At 43.9% G+C, this 22222-nt stretch overlaps 1 protein-coding gene across 1 annotated transcript in view; it reads left to right on the forward strand.

Annotated features, from left to right (window-relative positions):
* The first annotated feature begins 5504 nt into the window (after positions 1-5504).
* Positions 5505-22222, forward strand: part of LOC144685718 (clathrin interactor 1-like) — a 262875-nt gene continuing 246157 nt past the window's right edge. The window contains exon 1 of the mRNA XM_078550531.1: positions 5505-5661. The gene's annotated coding sequence lies outside the window, so the exon portion shown is untranslated. The remainder of the gene's footprint in view (positions 5662-22222) is intronic.

Below are 22222 nucleotides of genomic sequence, written 5' to 3' on the forward strand. Positions count from 1 at the left end.
AAACAGGGAGACCATCACATCAATGGCAGCGAGGACATGCTGTGGTGGGATCAGTACGCACACAAAAGGGAGGTGCACAGGAAGGAGGTGCGTACAAGGGAGATACAGAGAATAGGAGCCAAGAGGCACTACCCAGGTCAAAGTAGCACTTTCTCAGGTCAAGGTTGTCACATCAGGTGGTCACACCATCTGTAACTTCCGAGGGGAAGGTCTGCTCCCTCCCTGCTGGACTTGGCAACCATGAATTACCAGTGGCTGTGAAAAGCACAACACCTTCAACATTTTTGCTTCCATTTCCTTCTGAGTGCTACTAGAAGCAAACCTAGGATCTTATAGTCAGCTGCAGATAAACGGATAAAGTATGTCTATTAATTGTATATTAATTGTGTTTAATTGTATGGAGGTGTTGGGTATCAATTAGGGTTTCACTTGTGCTTCTATAAATAGATACATACTAAAACTGTGGATACCGGATTAGGAGTTGTATGTATAACTCTACAAATAAATAAATACTTCTAAAAGTGTGTAAAGATTGGCTCAAGTTCTTTCCTTTACCAACTGGCTTTCTGGAATATAACAGAGGATGGTTGCCTGAAAGTGAACGTTGAAAACTGAGACAGAAAAAAAATCAGATAGAAAACGACAATCCTAGTGGCCAGTGGGGAAAATAACAGAAAACAAGCGTAAATAGTTGGGGTACGATTATCCTCTCAATTTCTGGTATACCTGAACCATATGATCAGCAGAAGAATGAACTGGATATGTGGGGCTGGATTTTGTACTCCCTATTAGAGGTGCAGAGGCTGGGGTGGGTGGGGCATGTATAATCCAGGTGTGGCCTTCCTGCCACCTACCTACCCACCCCCAACCCATCTGAAATTTTATGGGGGCGAAAGAGAAGCCAGACAACCCACTTGCACTTGGGCCTATTGTGGGCCTAAGTGGCCAATTAATGGCCTGCCCCATCAGTATTTTACCCATGACAGGGGGAGGCCTATACCAAGCTGAATAAGATGCTCCGGCACGGTGGGCAGGAGCCACACCCGGAAGAGGGCAGCCTTCCAACTTCCAGGTCCACCGTACCAATACGCCAAATAAAAAGGCAATTAGGCCAGTTGGGAGCAGAGGGCTAGTTGAGGCCCAAAGGCAGTGAGGATTTCGCCCAATCATTGAAAGGGCCACCTGTCACGGTGTAGAGTCAGGTAACCCAGCAAATGTGTATAATCAACATTTTTGATCTGGAGATATTTGCAGGCCTTTAAAGTAATTGTGCATCTGTTTAAGCTTTCTCTGAAATGTCCATTGTTTGCCACTGATCACAGGTGGCATTCAACCTGAATATTAACAAGTTTTCCAGATCTTAGTATAGAGGAGTTGTCTAGTTATTGCATGTTTCCATCCAGAGATGTCTGAGGCAAGCAGGCAATGGGAGAGGCAGGGAAGAAGGGTCAAATCAGCCCCTAGATTTGATGAGGAATCCCTGTGTGCCCTCCTCTGGCTGTATCCAACTGACGGGAGCAACTAATGCCAGCCGAAGGGAAGAGGAGATCTCCATCAGTAAGACGTGCAGCCTGGGGGGATGTTGCAGTGAAGGTCAACAGCGTTGGGCTAGTGCGGCACAATTGGAGGCAATGCCAGAAGAGGCTCAATGACCTCCTGAGGTCAGCTAGTAAGTCCTCAGTATGTGTATTCTTGTGCCAGGAAGCTACAGAGTAGGATTGCAAATGCTGGAGGTTGTCCGGAGGTCCAAGGCAGCATGACTCGGCAAAGCCACTAGAATTAGCACTGATGTCTGTATGCACTTCTCACATTGGTCCAGGTGGAGGGTAAGCAGTTGAGAGCCTGCATAGATGAGGAAGGTGGACAGCATCTTGGCTGTCAAGCATTATACTGATCATGCGCAGGCGGGATGACATAAAATAACCTAACACTGTTGGTGATTGCAATGTTACACCAATTCTCGGGAGAAGCATAACCACAATGCCTGGGAGAGAGGTCTGACCTTGTGATACTTACACTGTTTGAGGAGGAGGTTCTCGTGCTTTCTGCATCTGAATCCTCCAAGGTGAAGCCTCTTCCACTGACCAGAATGTCGATGCTGGCCCGTCATTCCCCTCTGAGGAGGAGGAGGAAGAACCCTCTGAGGAAGCACTGCCACATCCTCTCTCTGGCCCAAGCCCCAGTGCAGATACTGGCACCTTGGCAGGGATTAGCGTGTCAGGACAAGGGCAGGTACAATCTGGCGAGGGCACTTTGCATTCGCATGTGCAGCTGCAGCAGAGTGTGGAGGAACAGGCCTCCTCGGACAGCCAGAGGAGTGCCCGAGGTGATCCAGAGGCTGATTCTGAGTCAAATGATGAGTCTTTGGAGTTGTCCATAAGGCGGCGGATGCTGGATGTCCAGTATAAGGTCCATGCACATTTGTCAGATATACCAGAAGGGTTGTGTGCTCTGGCCCAAGCTGTGGAGGTGTCCATCCAGGCCATGTGCACTGTGATCACCCACTCTTCATAGTGGCAAGCTTCCACCATGGACAGACTGATGACTGGTAGGGGAAACCAAGCACATTGCAGATGCAATCATGGGTATGCCCTCCGATGTGCACACCGTCTGAGCTTAGGGGCCCATAGCCAGGGTGACAAGAGCCTATGCACCACGCCAGCTCCTGGGACCTCACGGGAAGGCAGGGAGGACCAAACAGGCCTAGTGCCGGAGGATGAGCAGCAGCTGCCACCACCTAGAAGCACCTTTCAGGGCACTTCTGACAGCTGCATCGTCTCCTCCGTCCATCTGCCACTGACACAGCCCTCGTCCAGTGCTGCAGCGACAGAAACTCCTCCTGCCACTCAGCAGGAATCTTCTAACGTGGCGGGCTGCTCAAGACCTCAAGTTGCACAGAGGACACCTGCCGAAGTCATTCAGGGCAAGGGAAGTAGCAGATCAGCAGCGTCTCTCCAGTGTAGCTGCAAGCATGGGGGGAGCCCTGTGCCAGGCAACGCATCAAGAAAATTTCACACTAGTCACTGAGTGGGTCACATGGGTGCATTTCTTATGGTTGTTAATGTAATATCTCATTATTATTATGTTAATAAACCCTGACCTCATTGTCCCTCATGCAGAGGTTATTTTAATATATTATTGTTGAACTCCTTTAGGGAGATAATAGTTTGAGGCAGGGCAGGATGCATAAAGTGCCAATAACTGGATAGGGTAAGTGTGTTGGCAGGATAGTTGACATGAGTCTCACATTCCACATGGAATAAGGTTTGGACACGTGCCATGCACGCATCTCTTCATAAACTATTGAAACATCTGCCTTATTAAGGCATCTCTTGTGTCACAGCTATCCATGTGATCACGTTCAGGGCCTTCCACCTGAATGTCACTGTGTTCCCTCACTTCATCCGCACCCTCATCCTCAGATGAATGGCCCCTATCTGGCGTCCCTTCTTCCTCAAGGGCATCCCCTCTCTGAATAGTGAGGTTAAGGAGGGTGCAGCACACCATGACCATGAGGGACACACATGATGGAGCGCACTGCAATGTCATTCCTGATTTGTCAAGGCACCTGAATCTAATTTTCAATCACCCAATGGTATGTTCAACGATGGCCCTGTGCTTCCGTTGCTGTCACTGTAGCTCCTCTCCATGTCTGTTCTGGGTGCCCTCACTGGAATCATGAGCCATCTCTTCAATGGGTAACCCTTGTCACCCAGAAGCCATCCATCTAGGGCATCAGGGCTGCTGAATATGTCTGGCACCTGTGAGTTTCACAGAAATAAGGGGTCCGGGTACCTGGCACACACCTGCATTATCCATCAATGATGATCACAGATCAGCTGGACATTCAACGAGTGGAAGCCTTTCCTGTTAATGGAGATAAAGGGCTGGCCAGCAGGAGCCTTTATGGTGATGTGCATGCAATCAATGTCTCCCCGTACCCTGGGGAAATATGCGATCGCCCCAAATCCTATAGCTCTCTCAAGTTGACTCTGACCATTCATTGTGAAAGTGATATCATTTCCTGCCCTTCTGAACATAGAATTCATGATTCAATGGTGTGCAATAGGCTGTATTTTGCCACTGAGGTCTCCACATGATGCCTGAAAGGATCCTGTCATGAAGAAGTTGAGCACAACAGTGACCTTTAGAGCTATAGGTGTGGGTGAGCCCCGAACACAGTTGGACGAGATCTCCCTTGCCAGCACGTCACAAAGGGATGTGACTGTGGCTCTTGAGAGCCTGAGCCTCCTCTTGCATTGTGTTTCAGACAGCTGCAGATAGCTCAGTCCCTGCCTATATACCCGAGGGGCTGCAAAAGTCCTGCGCCTCCATTGAGGATTCATTATGGCTTTATCACCCTCCGGGTCTGGCACAGCTCTGCAACCCTCATGCACTGCCAGTGAATCTTGAACCTCTCGATGATCCCTTATTTTGCTCACTCTCCTCATCCCCTCCTCACTGCAGGTTGTGTCTCCCACAGGGACCACTATACCTATGTTTGGCTTTGTTTGAAGGCTAAGGTGATGGGCAAGGCCTAAATAGCCTTCTCTGCGGGAGGAATAAGGTCTCTAAGTAAGGTAAGTTAGAAATGCAAATTCTGCTTCTTGTATGAAGCACTCCCAGCAGTCACAGAACTCTGAACTGCTGAGCTGAAACTCGGAGCTCAGCTGAGCCCTTTAAACCCACCCTAACAAGCTGCCTCTTAAAAAAATGGGAAACCCACCTGGCGTGAAACACACTTTGCAAGCATTTTATTGCTCACGTAACATTTTACTCCAGTCAGTTGTCTGATTAATGATCTTAACTGCCTCATTTGAATATTGCAGTCGGGCTCCTGATTTTTAGCCCTGCCCACTTGCCATATTATCCGGAACTGGCGTCATGACATAGGGAATGTGACCCGATGTCATTGCACCTGATAATACGTCGGCATGGACGTGTAACGCTCCCATTTTCAGAGCGTATTGTTCAGCCCATCATGTGGGAAGCCCCGGCAGTAGTGGGCTGCTGTCAGGCAAGTGGAGTGGGGAGAGGGAAATTCCTTTCTTTAGGGGCCCCCTAGGTAACCCCTTCCCCCCCCAAAAGTTCACCCCACCCACCCAAGGTTATCCTCCCCTTTAACCCTCCCATCCGGCTTCTTCAGCCCAGTCCCCTGACCCAACCCACTCACCCCCTTGTCCCAACTCACCCCCTCGTCCCTACTCACCCCCTCACTGCGACTCCCAAACCTGGACTTATCTGTCAGTCTGGGCTCCTCAATATTGGGGGTTGCATGTAGTCCCAGCAGTGGCTCTCAGCGTTGCTGCTGGAACTACAGAGCTGCCGGCCAATCCGATTAGCCAGCAGCTCTTTAAGGCAGGACTTCCTCCCCGGAAGGAGGCGGAAGTCTAGCCTTAAAGCAATTAACTCTGCTCCCAGTGTTAAATTGCTGTGGGGCAGCCATTGAGAACATGGGCGGGATTCCCCCCTCCCCACTGACTTTTTAGCTGGGGGCGGCGAGGACCAGGCTCCTGTAAAATCCTGCCTGTAGACATGATTTATGGTTTGTGGTTTGGCTTCCATGTAGAATAGTATTTGGATCTCCCTTTGGGTAACTTGTGGCCTAATCTGTATTGGGAATGTTTTCCTTTCCTCATGAGTGACTCGGGTCTGACTCAGGTAGGTTTCTTCAAAACTACTTTATTTACACTATATACATGATCAGCTTCTAGTTAAGTACATCTCTCTTGTGTACAGGCTATTCCATCTTTCTAGAGTCTCTTGCCCAGGACTGCTGATATCACTGTTACATCATGATACACATCACTATCTCATTACCATAATTATTAATACATTATGCTACAGTTTACGTCACTATCAAAATGGAAACAAAGTATGGCCTTGACATTGTTGCTTCCTCAAAAACGTAAAATCAGAAACAAAGTATTTTGTGAGATGAATCGCCATCAGTTGGATAATGATGATGGTTTGGACCTTCTACTGGAGTTCTTGGATGAAATTTATAAGGAAACTGGTCTGCTTAATGCCTATGAAACATGGTCAGACTTTGACAGAGTTTAGAAAATGGATGGTCGTTCCATGGAGGAATTCACCATGCACTTTAAGTTGTCCAGAGTGGGTACTTGGGTGACATATATTCCAGAGGGGTCTAGTGATTGGAGAGATGCAAAAATTTTGGGACGTATAGGCAAGGCTACTGACAAGTTTAAAATTTGGTTAAAAGTTCAGGATGTTGGCCAAGAAGCAATGTCTGTAGACCGATAGATTTGGATGAAAGAGTGAAGAGTATAAGAAACACTGGGCAAGCACTGACAGTGGGTCTTGTATCAGAAAATGACCACATACAGGAGAAAGATCCTCCAATAGTGCAAGTGGAAGATCTCACAGTAGTCAGCCTAACATAGAAGTGCAAGTAGAGGCTGTAGTTTCAATAGATTAGATAATGAGATTCAGACAACCAAGCGTGTGCCAGAGAAAAACTGTCCGAAAGTGCAAGCAAGAAGGAGATCTCGCAGTGGTCATCCTGACATAGAAGTGCAAGTAGAGGCTGTAGTTTCAATAGATTAGATAATGAGATTCAGACAACCAAACGTGTGCCAGAGAAAAACTGTCCGAAAGTGCAAGCACGAGGGAGATCTTGCAGTGGTCATCCTGACATAGAAGTGCAAGCAGAGGCTGTAGGTTCAATAGATTAGATAGTAAGATAAAACGACAGAACAGTCTTGGAACAGAACTAGAATCATAGACATTTAAGGCACTGAAGGAGGCCATTTGGCCCATTGAATCTATGCTGGCTCTCTGTGGAGCAATCCAGTCAGTCCCAGTCCCCCGCTTGATCCCCATAGCCCAAGTTTATTTCATTCAGGTGCCCATCCAATTTCCTTTTGAAATCTTTGATTTTTCCTGCTTCCACCATCCTTGTGGGCAGCGAGTTCCAGGTCATTACCACTCACTGTGTAAAAAAGTTCTTCCTCATACTCGTACCATCAGCTGAGGGGAACAGTTTTCCTTGTCTACCTTATCTAAGCCTATCATAATCTTGTACACCTCTATCAAATCTCCCCTCAATCTCGTTTGCTCCAAGGAGAACAACCTCAGATTTTCCATCCTAACTTTGTAACTAAAATCCCCCATCCCCGGAACCATTCTGCTAAGTCTCCTCTGCATCCACTCAAGGATCCTCACATCCTTCCTAAAGTGTGGTGACCAGAACTAGACGCAATATTTTAGTTGGCGTCTAACCAGAGCTTTATAAAGAACAATTGCTTGGCAGCAATTGAGATTTATCAGGGCGTTAAAGCTTTACCTATACAAACATGGAAAAATTGTAAGATTTTTTAGCAAGTTTAGTTGATAACTAGTGAGCAATTTCTGCAACTTCACATGCTCCATAACTAAAAGCAGAAGTCCTCGTGGTCGTGACTTCATACCAGTAAACTAATAGGAGAGGTAAAACAAGGGGTATTAGATGGTTGGAGTTTAGAGTTTATTCTGAGGTACCAGATCAGGGCAAAGTGAAAGACTGCTCCATCAGCACATATGCAGGGGCAGGCTCCATCACCTGAAGACAAAGCAGTATGTCAGGTACTGGCTTGCGAGAGGGGGTGGTACAGATGAGTAGTGGGAGTGCTTTGAGTGGAGTTTCCATTCCATGACCCCTTTAATCATCATCCCTCTCCTGAGCCAGTGTCTCATCACTACTACCATTCTGCTGCAAATCCGCTTGCTGGAAATCAATGATGCACTGTAAAAGGCATAGATACAGGATCTGTCATTCTGTTTACGTTAGCAGGCAAGTTCTGGTCATGGCCTACAGGGACTCAGTTGAGAGCTGTGCTTGAAGATCCAAAGAAGTGCCCTCTCTCTCCAAAGCAGACATTCTCCAATTTCACTATCTATCCTAAACTCTTTCAAGTTCTGGCTGTGTACCATCCCTTTAAATACAGCTAAGATCATGTCATGCAGGTGTGCATCACACCTGCTGTCCAACTTGAAGATGCAAAGCCTGGAAGTCAAAATTTATTGAGTTGACATTGAAGTTTAACCTATGCAAATCCAACCCCTACTCAAAAGCCACCTTCATGTTAACATTCAGCCCACAGACAAAAGTAAAATTAGGCAGTGGAAAATCACTTTGGCATTACTGACTATAATGCTGGGCTAATGCTATAATTCAACTAAGCATGCACTTTCAGCAGTTTCAGTTACCAGGGAGTTCCACATGAGCCGCAAAAATAGATTTGCAATGACAACTTGCATTTATATAGTCACTTTTTAAAAATTCTTTCACAGGGCATGGGTGCCACTAGCTGGGCCAGCATTTTTATTGCCCATCCCTAATTGCCCTTGAGAACGTGGTGGTGAGCTGACTTCTTGAACCGCTGCAGTTCATGTGTTGTAGGTACACCCACAGTGCTGTTAGGATGGAAGTTCCAGGATTTTGACCAAGTGACAGTGAAGGAACAGTGATATATTTCCAAGTCAGGATGGTGAGTGACTTGGAGGGGAACTTCCAGGTGGTGGTGTTCCCATCCAACTGCTGCCCTTGTCCTTATAGATAGTAGTGGTCGTATGTTTGGGAGGTGCTGTCGAAGGAGTCTTGGCGAATTCCTGCAGTGCATCTTATAGATGGTACACACTGCTGCTACTGTGCGTCGGTGGTGGAGGGAGTGAATGTTTGTGGATGTGGTGCCAATCAAGCAGGCTACTTTGTCCTGGATAGTGTCAAGCTCCTTGAGTGTTGTGAGAGCTGCACTCATCCAGGCAAGTTGGGAGTATTCCATCACACCCTTGACTTGTATCTTGTAGGTGGTGGACAGGCTTTGGGGAGTCAGGAGGTGGGTTACTCGTCACACTATTCCTAGCCTCTGACCTGCTCTTGTAGCCACAGTATCTATATGGCTAGTCCAGTTCAGTTTATGGTCAATGGTAACCCCCAGGATGTTGATAGTGGGGGATTCAGTGATGGTAATGCCATCATGACATAATGAGATAGTCATTGCCTGATACATGTGTGGTGTGAATGTTACTTGTCACTTGTCAGCCAAAGCCTGGATATTGTCCAAATCTTGCTGCATTTGGACATGGACTACTTCAGTATCTGAGGAGTTACAAATGGTGTTGAACATTGTGCAATCATCAGCGAACATCCCCACTTCTGACCTTATGATGAAAGGAAGATCATTGATGAAGCAGCTGAAGATAGTTGAGCCGAGGACACTACCCTGGAGCTGATATGACCAACCTCCAACAACCACAACCATCTTCCTTTGTGCTAGGTATGACTCCAACCAGCGGAGAACTTTCCCGCTGATTCCCATTGAATCCAGTTTTACTAGGGCTCCTTGATGCCACACTCGGTCAAATGCTGCCTTGCTGTCAAGGGCAGTCACTCTCACCTCACCCGGGAGTTAAGCTCTTTTGTCCATGTTTGTACTATCTTATACTATCTCCTATACTTATTTATATACTTACATTATTACATTACCAGATGCATGCATTAACATAACAATGGGAAGAATTTTCCTGTCAGCGAGCGGGTGTGGGGTCCACTCACCGACATGTAAAATAACGCACGGTGACGTTGGACGGGTGTCCCGACATCACTGCGCGTCATTTCGATTTTCAGTTCGGTGGGCATGCAGCCGTGTCGGCTGCACGCCCGCCGAACTGTCAAAGGCCTATTAAGGCCATTAACAAAGTAATTAAAGTTGTTAAGAATGCTGCCCGTCCAACCTTAAGGGTGGCGGGCCAGCAAAGAGCCCAGGCGGCCTTCATATTTTTCATGAAACCTTATCCACGGGCAGGATGAGGTTTCATGAAGGGTATATTATTTAAATAAAATGTTTTGAAAAAATTAATGGATATGTCCCAGCTCATGTAACAGTTTCACATGAGGGGCATGTCCTTAAAATTTTTCTTCACCTTTAGTAAATATTCCAGAACTTAAACTGATCTCCCTGAGGCACTTCGTGCGCATGCGTGAAAAAGCGCTGGCCCCGACTCAGCAAATCCCCCTGCCTGCACAGGGAGCACACAGCGCTTCCGGGTGTGCTTCACGCTGGGTGGGCCAATTAAGGCTCGCCCACGTAAAATGGTGGCACGGACCAGATCAGAGGCGCCGATCGGGTTCGTCCTCACTCCCGCTCGCCGCCCACACCCCACAACCACCCCCCAATGGGGGGAAATTTCAGCCCAATATATATATACAAAGATAAAAGCAAAAAACTGCGGATGCTGGAAATCCAAAACAAAAACAAAAATACCTGGAAAAACTCAGAAGGTCTGGCAGCATCTGCGGAGAGGAGCACAGTTAACGTTTCGAGTCCGGATGACCCTTCAACAGAACTAAGTAAAAATAGAAGAGAGGTGAAATATAAGCTAGTTTACGGGTGGGGGGGGGGGGGGGAACAAGTACAGCTGAATAGAGGGCCAGGGATAGGTGGAGATAACCAAAACCACCCCCACCCCCTTTCTGATTCCCCCCCTTTTTTTCCCAATAATTTATATAGATTTTTCTTTTCCCACCCACTTCCATTATTTTTAAATGTATCTCCATCCATTGTTTTATCTCTACCTTTTAGCCTTTTTTGATTCCTTCACCCCACCCCACCCCCACTAGGGCTATCTGTACCTTGCTCGTCCTGCTTTCTACCCTTAATTAGCACATTCCTCAGATAATATCACCACCTTCAACACCTCTTTGTCCTTTTTTCTGTGACATCTTTTGGTTATCTCCACCTATCACTGGCCCTCTATCCAGCTCTACTTGTCCTTCTATTTTTACTTAGTTCTGTTGAAGGGTCATTCGGACTCGAAACCTTAACTGTACTCCTCTCCGCAGATGCTGCTAGACCTGCTGAGTTTTTCCAGGTATTTTTGTTTTTGTTTTGTGATTATATATACAAATCCTTGGTGTCAACAGAAATCATTCAAGTTCAGTGCCCAGGGTTCAAATGTCCAATTTTCCCCTTAAGCTTCAAGCTGTTGATAACACATCTGCAAACAGATTTTCACTCCCAGCAACATGTATAATCTGTAGATTAAATGGTTGCAATAATAAACCCCACCTTTATAGCCTTGCACTTTTGAGTCGAAATTTGTCCAGAAACTTTAAAGGATTGTGGTCTGTATAAACAATTGTTTCTGCTGAATTGTTTTCCACATAGATTTCAAACTGCTGCAATGCTAACATCAAACCCAACATCCCCTTTTTGAACATTGAATATCTTCTCTGTTGTGCATTCAACTTCCATGAAAAATACCCTATCCGTTTCTCAATTCCAGTTTCATCTTCTTGTAACAGTATGGTCCCAATGCCTATATCGCTTGCATCAATGGCCAACTTAAATTGCTTGGTGTAATTGGGTACTGCCAAAACTGTTGTCGTAGTTAATACAGTTTTCAAACTGTCAAATGTCTTCTGTCACTCCTGTGCCCATTGAAACTTCTTGTTCTTTTTTAATAGTTCAGTCAGTGGAGCAACCACACTGCTAAAATTTGGTTCAAATTTCCTGTAAAACCCACTTAAGGCACTGGGAAATCCACGATAGCTTTCACTTTAGCATCTCTCAGAGCCATCTTACTGTGTCCAATGGTATGGCCTAGATACATAACTTGCACTTTTGCAAATTCGCTTTTAGCCAAGTTCATCGCCAAATTAGCTTCTTGTAATCAAGTAAATAATTCTTCCAGAAGCTGTAAATGCTCCTCCCACATCTGACTGAAAACTATTAAGTCATCAATATAAAGAGCACAATTGCTTAGGCTTGCAATTGCTTTGTTTATCAGTCTTTGAAATGTTGCATGTGCATTTACCATACCAAATGGCATGACTTTAAACTGATATAGTCCATTTGGCATCACAAAAGCTGGTATCTCCTTTGCTCTCTCTGATAACAGTACTTGCCAATATCTTTTTAGCAAGTCAATCTTCGTGATAAATTTTGATTGTCCCACTTTCTCAATACAATCCTGGTATACAAACCATGGTATAGGATATGAATCTGCTTTTGTCACCACATTCACCTCTTGATAGTCCACACACAGTCTTTGTGTTCCATCTGGTTTCAGTACCAGTACAATAGGTGAACTCCGTTACTACAACTAGATTCAATTATATCATTTTGAAGCATGAAGTCAATTTTTTTCTGTACTTGTGATAACTTTGCCAGTTTTAATCTATATGGGTGTTGCCTTATCAAAGATGAAACTCCTACAGACGCATCATGTATAACTAGATCTGTTTTCCCCAACTTATTCCCACAAACAGGCTTGTGTGACTGCAATAGATTTCCAAATCACTTTGACACTTGTTTGGAAGGTAACTCAATATTACATTTAAGTTTTCAAGTACCCCTTCATTATCCAATCTGATTAGAGGAAAATCAATTTCAGAGTCCTGCATTTCTACCTCTTTTTCATTATCTGCCATCATTAACACCTCTTTTTGGTCGTCTTCCCTTTCAAAGTACTTTTTAAGCATACTTACATGACACACCCTCTGCTTCTTTCTTCTAGCTTGAGTATTTATTAAATAATTTACTTCACTCAATTTCTTTTCAATACTGCAAGGCCCACTAAACCTTGCCTTTAGTGAGTTACCCAGGACTAGTAACAGAACTAGCACTCTCTCTCCAGCAACAAAATTCCAAGCTGTAGCCTTCCTGTCTGTATTTACTTTCATCACTTGCTGTGATACCTTTAAATGTTCCCTAGTCAACTCACATGCTCTGTCTAATCTCTCTCTGAAGTTTGTTATCCAATCTAGGAGAGTTTTGAATTTTGACCCACCAATTTTTCATGAATCAATTTCAGTGGTCCCTTTACCTCATGACCATAAACTAGTTCCAAAGGGCTAAAACCAGTCAATGCATTTGGAGTGTCTCTAATAGTAAATAACAAGAATGGAATTCCTCCATCGCACTCCTATGGAAAATCCTGAAAGTACGCTCTCATCATAGTTTTTAAGGTTTGATGCCATCTTTCCAAAGTCCCTTGTGACTCTGGATGGAAAACTATCGACTTAAACTGTTATATCCCCACACTGTTCATTACTTCCTTAAACAGCAGTGACATGAAATTTGACCACTGATTTGATTGCATTTTAGGTAAACCGTAAAAAACTTGCCAAAAATTTAGTTAACTCTTCCACAATTTTCTTTGTTGTAATGTTTCAAAGGTATTGCTTCAGGAAATCTGGTAGATACATCCATTGTTGTCAGTAAATACCGATTTCCACTTTTAGTCTTAGGGAGGGGTCCTACACAATCAATCATGACCCTGGTAAAAGGTTCTTCAAATGCTGATATTGGGATTAAAGGTACTGGCTTTATCACTTCTTGTGGTTGCCATATCACCTGACATGTCTGACATGTTCTGCAGAATTTGACTACGTCCCTATGCGAACCAAGCCAATAAAAATATTTCTGTATTTTTGCCTGTATTTTCCTAATTCCTAAATGTCCCCCTATTGGAATTTCATGAGTAATCCTCAGAATCTCATTTCTATACCCTACTGGGATAATAATCTGATGTACCTCCCACCAGCTTTTATTTGCTGAGACATGATCCAGCCTCCACTTCCTCATTAAAATTTCACCCTTAAGGTAATAACATTCTGGAATACATTTTGCCTGTTTCTGAGTAAGCTGTCTGATATAACTATTCTAATTGCAAATCCTTTTGTTGCAGATCAATTAACTGCCTTGAGTTAAACACTTCAACTCCCTTTTCCACTGCTGTGTCTTTCTGAGCAGTGTTATCAAACATAGTGCCTGCTAATTGGGTTTCAATACCTCCTTCCTGACTTCGAACTGCCTGTCCTTCTTGCTTTTCTTCTTTCAATCTATGTGCCTGTGATCTCATTATCACATAATCTGCAAACAACCCAAGATGCTCCTTTTGCAACACTTCTGTTGAAAACACTTCTACAGGCTGCTCAACTACCATAGGCATCACCCACATCTGTGATCCAGCTATATCATTACCCAAAATAAATTGAACGCCTGCAATAGGCAATTTTTCCACCATCCCAACAGTCACTTCACCAGTTTTCCACTTACTCTTTAAATTTACCTTTCACAATGAAATAGCTTTAGCATTTCCATGAATCCCACTTATTATCATTTGTTTCTGCAATACTCCCTCTAAACAACAAATATCACTATCCCACATTAAGGATTGATTAGCCCCTGTATCTCTTAAAATTTTAACATCTTTACCTACTCCATCCTGTACATATGGAAAGACTTTCCTTTCAGACGCAAAATCTTTAAACATTTCTGCAACCCTTTCCTCCGAATTATCTTGGGTAAATTGTGAACACATTCCCACTTCTTTACCTTTCACTGATTCTCCTTGTTTTATCTGTACACAAACCATTGGTTTTTCCTGTGCCTGAACCTCAGAAACCACAGTACTTTTACCTCCAGAACTTTTCTGCACCCCAATAATTCCAACAGGTTTTCCCTGCAATTTCCAGCACATTGACTTTGTGTGTCCTACTTTATTACAATGAAAACATCTCAACTTTCAAATGTCACTCTACACTCAGCACCTTCCTTTTTATCATGAGAAAAAACTTCCTGGGAATTTCCACCTACTCCTCTTCCCTGACTACCCACCTTCCTTACACTTCCCCACTTTTTATTCTTCTCTGATTTAAAAGGGTGATGAATAAAAGGTTTAGCTCTATGAACTAGCTCATAATCATCAGCTATCTCTGCTGCTTGTCTTACCATTTGAAACCTCTGTCACTCCACATGAGCTCTCACTACCGAAGGAATTGAAACTTTTAAATTCTTCCAAAAGAATTACTTCTCTAAGAGCTGCATGTGTTGTCTCTATTTTTAATGCCCGTATCCACCTGTCAAAATTACTTTGTTTTACTCTCTCAAACTCAATATAAGTTTGCCAAGGCTGTTTACTCATATTCCTAAATTTCTGCCTGTATGCCTCAGGAACCAACTTGTATGCACTCACTGTGTGCCTTTTATACATCATAATTCAACGATAGCTTTTCGGACAGCGAAGCATATACCTCATGTGCTCTACCCACCAACCTGGATTACAACAACAATGTCCAGTTTTCCTGTGACCATTTAATCTGTTTATTTATCCTCTCAAATGAAATAAAGAATGCTTCAACACCTTGTTCCTCAAACTTTGGAAGAGCTTGTACAAATTTAAGTGTCTCCCCACTGGGCTTTAGATTAGAGATTTTTTCATCATCAGAACTTTCCTCAGAATCTGAGGTCTCTTTTTTAGCTTCCAGCCTTTTAAGCTGGTATGCCCTTTCTCTTTCCTTCTCTTGCCTCTCCTTCTTTATCCTTCTCTCTTGCCTGGAATTCCAGTTCCAGCTTCCTTTCTTCCTCCTGCCTTTCTACTTGCTCCCTTTGAAATGCTTTTTCTTTTTCTCTTTTTGCCCTTTCCCTTTCTGCTGTCCGTAGCTCAAGTTTTTTCATTTCCTTTGCTTGTTCAAGTTCAAGCTTCTTCATTTCTAACTGAAGTCTCATTACCTCCAGCTGTGACTCACTAGTGTCAGGCATCATTTCCAACTTTAAATGCTGTGCTATTCCTTCAATTATATCTGCTTTCCCAGCCCTGCAGGTAACCCAATTTTAATTTACCCACCAACTCTGTTAACTTATTCTTGGATACTTTCTGTTACTCAGAGTTACATTTCCTACTTCCAAAAAAGATTAAGCCACGGATACAGCCATTTTTGCAGCCTTACCAGTTCAAAATTACCTCACACCCACTCCTGAATTTAAAGTTCTTCTTGTACTCATAACCTTAAGATTCACCAATTCCAAAAATCAAGGAATTTCAAATACATCCTACAAAGAGCCCCCAGTTATTATGACACAGCCGATGGTAAATGCTGAGCTGTTCAAATCCCAGAAAGAAACTTGAAACAACTGTCATAACCTATTTTGCAATTTGTGTTTTGAGATGCAGGCTTTGACTTCAGTAGTAATAAGATTGCCGAGTCTCAAAAGGTTTTTATAAAACTAAATTAAACATTTATTAATACAAGAAAGGTTGTATTTGTATATCTCTACAAAATTACTACTAAAATAACTACAAAAATTTCCTAATTAATCTGACTCCTAGTTACACCTCCTATAAGGCAGCAGTAAAACACATAGATTTAAACAGACACCTGGCAAAGCACAATCTGGACAGTCACATTCAAAAGGAGTTACTTTCAGCTATGGATTCTTGCAAATAGCAGTTTGAGGCTTACAGGCTGGAGACTTTAGATCTTAGAATCCCTCTTCCTCTTTACCAACAGCCTTCTCTTCCTTTATGCATATTTTCCTCTTTGAATGCAAATTTTCATTGTATCAGAATGTCTTTTGAACTTTACCTCTTCTAATAATAAGACCCTTTCATGATACCAATTTTATTAGTAAGCTTTGAAAAAAGTAAACACATTGTTTGGCTTCTTCTGGCTAGGTATAATATTTCACCCATTCTTTTCAGTGGTTTATTTAAAAATGCAAATTGCCCCCTCAACACCTATGTTTCTAAACTTCCCCATGTTTGTTTAATTAACATTTCAAACCTACTTCTTTTCTATACATCAAAGCCTCTGGATCAGCTGGCTTTAATCCAATTAAGACATGCACATACACACAACTTTATTTTAAAATAAGTTACAATAACATTATAGACATTATATCTTCTTGACAATACGGACAGCAGAATTTGTATGAGCTGAAATTCAGATTGTGGAGGATGGGAGGCTGACCAGCAAAGGATTGGAATAATAAATCAAGAGCTGACAAACACTTGGATCAGAGATTAATACAAAAGCAAAATACTGCGAATGCTGGAAATCCGAAATAAAAACAAAAATGCTGGAAATACTCAGCAGGTCAAGCAGCATCTGTAGAGAGAAATGGTAATAATGTTTCAGGTCAACATGACCTTTCATCAACCAGAGTAAATATCCAGAGTCACTTTAGAAAAAAATAGATTTGAGTTCAAACCATGAATTTGTGAGAAAGATAAGCATGGATTTTGAAGGCAACATGTTCAAAAACTATGGAGAGAAAAGGGAGGTTAAAAATGGCATGGTAATCAAGGCTAGAGTGGCAGACAGTGGGTGTTTGGTCATGTGTGTTGTAAGGGTTTGTTCAGTGGATCTCACCAAGAGGTTTGTAAGGTTGACCAGTAGTGTTTATTGGTAACACATAACTATTTACATATGTGAAAAGTATAGCCTAAACTAAGAACCAACTTCATGCTGACTTCTCCTTGACGCCCTCCATACAACTTTGTGTCCTGTCTACTGTCACGTGCCTCTCTACATTATATTGTGGGCGGTACAGTTCTCCAGTCCCACATTAACCCTTGCTATGCCAAACACCCTTATACTACAGTGTGGTTTTGAAATAGATCAAACCATTTTCAATATCAAGTAGCATGGATGCCATGAAAGGCTGTTGGGTGATCAGCAGAATGGAATCAAGGGGCGAAGAGGTGAGTTTCATGGACAAGCTAAGCTAGAAGAAGGCACGAGAGGAGATGGGAGATAAGCTAGAGAAAGACATAGGATCAGGGCCTCAGGGCTGGGAAGCCTGGAGGAGGCATGGCTTGATATGCTGAGCAAAGAACTTTCTTCTCCAGGGTGTTCCAGGGTTAGTGGGTGGCTTTCGTAGAGACTAAGAGCAAGGGCCCAGCCCACGCTACACCTTAACCTCAAAAAACAATGACATTAATAAAAAAAAATCCACGATTAAGTACTTCCTCATTATTACTCCCACTAGTTTCCCTTCAGCGGAGGATGCTGAGCACATTAACTCGATCTTAGTGATATGGAAGTTGATGAGTTTCTTGTACTTGTTGGAGGTGATGGTGGAGAGGGCTGTGGAGTGCAATTTATGGAGATGGTTGCAGGTAGTGCAGGAAAGAAACTGGTGCTTAACTTTCTTCTCCAGGATGTTCCAAGATTAGTAGGTGGCTTTGGTAAAGACTAAAAGTAAGTGCTCAGGTCCACACTGCGCCTTAACCTCAAAAAAACAATGACATTAATTTAAAAAATCCATGATTAAGTACTTCCTTATTATTACTCCCACTAGTTTCCCTTCAGCAACACTGCAAAAAATTCTTGCTCTCTGACTCACTGGGAAAATGTGGTATTGAGAAATAGAAACCAGCAAAGTCCTATATTTATTATGAGTCTGTATTGAGATAGCTCATGGCAATGGAAGCACTACATTTAATTTCAGCATCCCAGCAGTAGTTAAAGAATCCTAGGATTGCTGTTGAAAAATGTAAGTGCCTACCTGGTATGAGGGGAAAGGGTCAATATCAGCTATAATGGCCTAAAATGGTGGCATTGTTACCAAGGCTCAAGAACTATTACTTAGATGGAGAAATGATGGGCCGCCACTTCAGGTAAAAACAGACAAAGTGCAAACTTCAGTAGAGAAGGGATAAGGAACAAAACTCATAAACAGACTACGCAACATACACTCAATATGTGGATAAAGCTCTTGTGAAGAACCACAGCAGGAAATTTTGATAAGATTGAAGATGCAGTGCAACTCAAAAGCAAAATACTGCAGATGTTGGAAATCTGAAATAAGAACAGAAAATACTGGAAATACTCAGCAGATCAGGCAGTATCTGTGGAGAGAAGAACAGGGTTTTGGGTCGATGACCTTTCATCAGTGAAGATGCAGTACCCTTGTACTTTTCCTGGCCAGGAAAATTGTATTAAAAGTGGATTTGTTCATTATTGTCAACAATAAGGGCAGTTTTAAACAGTGCCTGTTGTAGGTTACTTTTTGCTTTCCACCTGAAGGCAGCATTGACAGTGTCAGCATGTTGCTTGTTGAGTTATAAGGTTGTGGATTCAAATCCCATTGCAGGATTTAAGCACATAATCTAGGCTGATATTTCAGTGTGCAGTGGCGGAAGAGGTTACAGGAACAGGCTGGATAAATGTGATTAGAAATATTTGCTCACATGGAGGGTAGATGTCAATACAAATTAGTTGAGGCAAATGATCTGTTGCTGTGGTGTAACTTCTGTGTGTTACTAAGGGAGTTATGCATTATCAGAGGTGCTCTCAAGTAGAGATATTAAACCTGTTTGTTCAGGTGGATGCAAATGATCCCACAGCAGCATTTAAACAACAGGATAGGGGTCTCAATATCCTGGTTATTTCTCAGCCAAAATCATGAAACCAGTTAATCTGGTTATTTATCACACTGCTGTTTGTGAAACTTTGTGATATGCAAATTGGCTGCCGCATTTATCTACACTTCAAAACGTAATCAAAAATAATTACACATCCTCAGGATATCCCAAAGCATTATATATGAATGCAAGTTGTTTCTAACTTTGAAGGTACTGATTTGTAATTTAATGTGCTTGTATGTCTTTTTTAACTCATAATGAACAATGGTTATGGTAACCATATACTATTCTGTTGGTTATATTACTCATGTAGAATATATCTTTGAAATTGGAGTTAAAAATTGCAAAACTATTACACCACTGGCTTACTCATCACCATAGTTCACTTTTAATTGTTCTTGTGAAATCTATCTGCAATAAGAAAATGTATACCACCAATAACTAATGATTGCAAAGAAATGCTCCAAATTGTAACTCAAATTAGGAAATCACATCTTGGATTATTTTGAAATTTTACAGTTCAATTAGTTTATTTATAACATGTCACAGTGTTGCCACCCTGAAAATAATTATTTGCATCAGTGAATCAGCTACTATATCCATTGCCTAATATGAACCTGAAATGTACAGATAAAGAATATAGGCCTGAATTTTACATTCCGAGGTCGGGCGTGCGCCCAACCCGAATGCACGTGAAATAGCACGAGATGACAGCGGGCGAGCGTCCTGATGTCATCGCGCATGTGAGCAATATTGAGGTCGGCCGGCGGCATGGGAGTCGGAGCCATGCCTGCCAGCCTTTAAAGGGCCAATTAAAGCCATTAAAAAGCCAATTGTACTCGATTTTACATTGCCTGTGCAATTTCGTGCTCATCGCATGGGCAAAATGGGCAGGCAGGCAGCCCGTTTTTAATGAATTGTCATCCAAGGGCAGGATAAAAATGGTCTGGACCATTGCCATTGTGAGTAGTGCAGTGTTTAGGAGATTCGTTACTTAGTGAAACTTGACAGCTTTATCTCTGTTTTGAGTTTCAGTTTTTGCATTGCTAGCCTTCATTTTAGGACACATTGGTGTTTCCAAGGCCCCTGGAGGATTTATATCGTGTGGATCCTTCCAATCACCAGACAGCCTTCTGCACTCTGGTATTGGGGATTGTCTACACCACTGGTGGCAGCTCCTCTGAGGAGGAAGAGAGGTGCAGAAGGGAGAGGAGGCCAGGTGTCCATAGGCAGTGTCCAAGGGAGCGACCTGTGAGAGAGGCGTAGGCACAGGGGGTGCAAGACCAGCAGGGAGTCCAAGAAAGAAGGGGCCACAGAAGACGCCACTATCCTGCTGCCAGGGTGTACAGGTAGCGATGCAGCTATCTCAACATGTCAGAGATGCAGTGCTGAAGGAGGCTCCACCTTTCCAGGGAGACTGTGACCTCCATATGTCAGGTGATTGGGCCGTAGATCACTTCCAACTGTGTGGATGGCCACCCCATGCCAGTGGCTCTGAAAGTCAGTGGCCCTCAGCACTTGGGAGTGTCCTAATCAGCTGTCCACAGTTGTGTGAAGCTGGTGACTGACGCTCTGTTCAGGCAGGTCATGACATTTATTCATTTCCAGACAGTTGAGGCCAGCCAGGCTGAGCGAGCCAGAGGCTTTGCTGCAATTGCTGGGTTTTCCTGCGTACAGGGTGCCATCGACTGCACACATGTGGCCATCAAGGCACTAGCTGGTCAGCCGGGTGCATTCATCAACAGGAAGGGATTCCACTCCATGAACGTCCAGATAGTTTGTGACCACAAGACCTGCAAGATGCGTTTGTGGTGGTCGCACACCAGCTGTACATTCAACTAATGGAATCCTTTGCGGTTGATGTAGTTGCCCGCGTGTTGTGAAGGAGATCTGAGCGCCACATGAGTGCAGTCGATGGCACCCTGCACCTGTGGCGAACCTGAGATCTGGGCAAATCCAATTGCTCTTGTATCCTGGCTCTCCTGGTCCCTGGAAAAATGCACAAAGTTCTGTGCCCCCGTGAAGATGGCGTCTGTGACCTCATGGATGCATTTGTGGGTGGCAGCTTGTGGTATACCACAGAGGTCACCTGTGGAACCCTGAAAGGAGCCACTGGCGTAGAAATTGAGTCCCGCAATCACTTTCATAGCCACTGGCAGTGGAAGCCCTCCATGTCTACGTGGCGCCAAATCCTGCAGCAGGTGGCAGATGTGACCAACCAGTTCCCTAGACAAGCGCAGTCTTTGGCGACACTGGTTCTCGGTCATCTGCAGGAATGAAAGGCGGTGTCTAAAGACCATGGGTCTAGCTAGGCACCGACCAGCAACAGCTCACTGTGGCTCTTCAGCGGCATGTGTGGGAGCCTCAGCCGCCCCTTATTCCTGAGGTTGCTGCTCCTCCCTCTGCACAGCCAGGCGCCTCAGTCGCTCTCTTCTCCATCGTCTTCACTCTCTGTATGCCACGAGGCATATAGCTAGTTCACCAGGCTCCATGATCCAGCAATGCTGTTCCTGCAGGATGAAAGAGAGAGATGCGTGGTTTAGCTTGGGTGTACTAAGAACCTGTCTCGGTTAAACCTGAAGGTCCCTTAACGCATCCTGGAGAGTGCTGGCCACCACTTGGATGGCTGGAGATTAGTGCGCTGTATGGCTGCCCGAAACCCCACCTTCCTCCGCCCCACTCCAACTGACCGATTGACAGCAGCTTTGCCCGTTGGACTACATGCTGTGCTCTCAGCTCAGATGCAGGTATTCTCCTAACCTGCACTGCAAGGCTGCACTGTTAGCTTGAACCATGAGGGAGACTGGTCCAAACCGGGATGATGTCATTACAAGGGGCTGTGAGCACCGCCACCAGTGACTGCTCCACTGTCAACTTTAGAAAGGAGATTGTACAACGTGCCCAGTCGTCCTACTGTTCTGCAGCCCACTAAAATGCTCATTAGTTTGCAGTTTGTGCCTGAGGGGTGAAAAGCTCTGGAGCATTTGGTGGCACTTTGATGCTTATACATTGCTTGAGTGGGCAGATAAACTAGAGGCCCAGCTCCAGTCAAACCAATGTGGCT

This window comes from Cetorhinus maximus, chromosome 10, assembly GCF_964194155.1.
Source record: "Cetorhinus maximus chromosome 10, sCetMax3.hap1.1, whole genome shotgun sequence".
Lineage (NCBI taxonomy): Eukaryota > Metazoa > Chordata > Chondrichthyes > Lamniformes > Cetorhinidae > Cetorhinus > Cetorhinus maximus.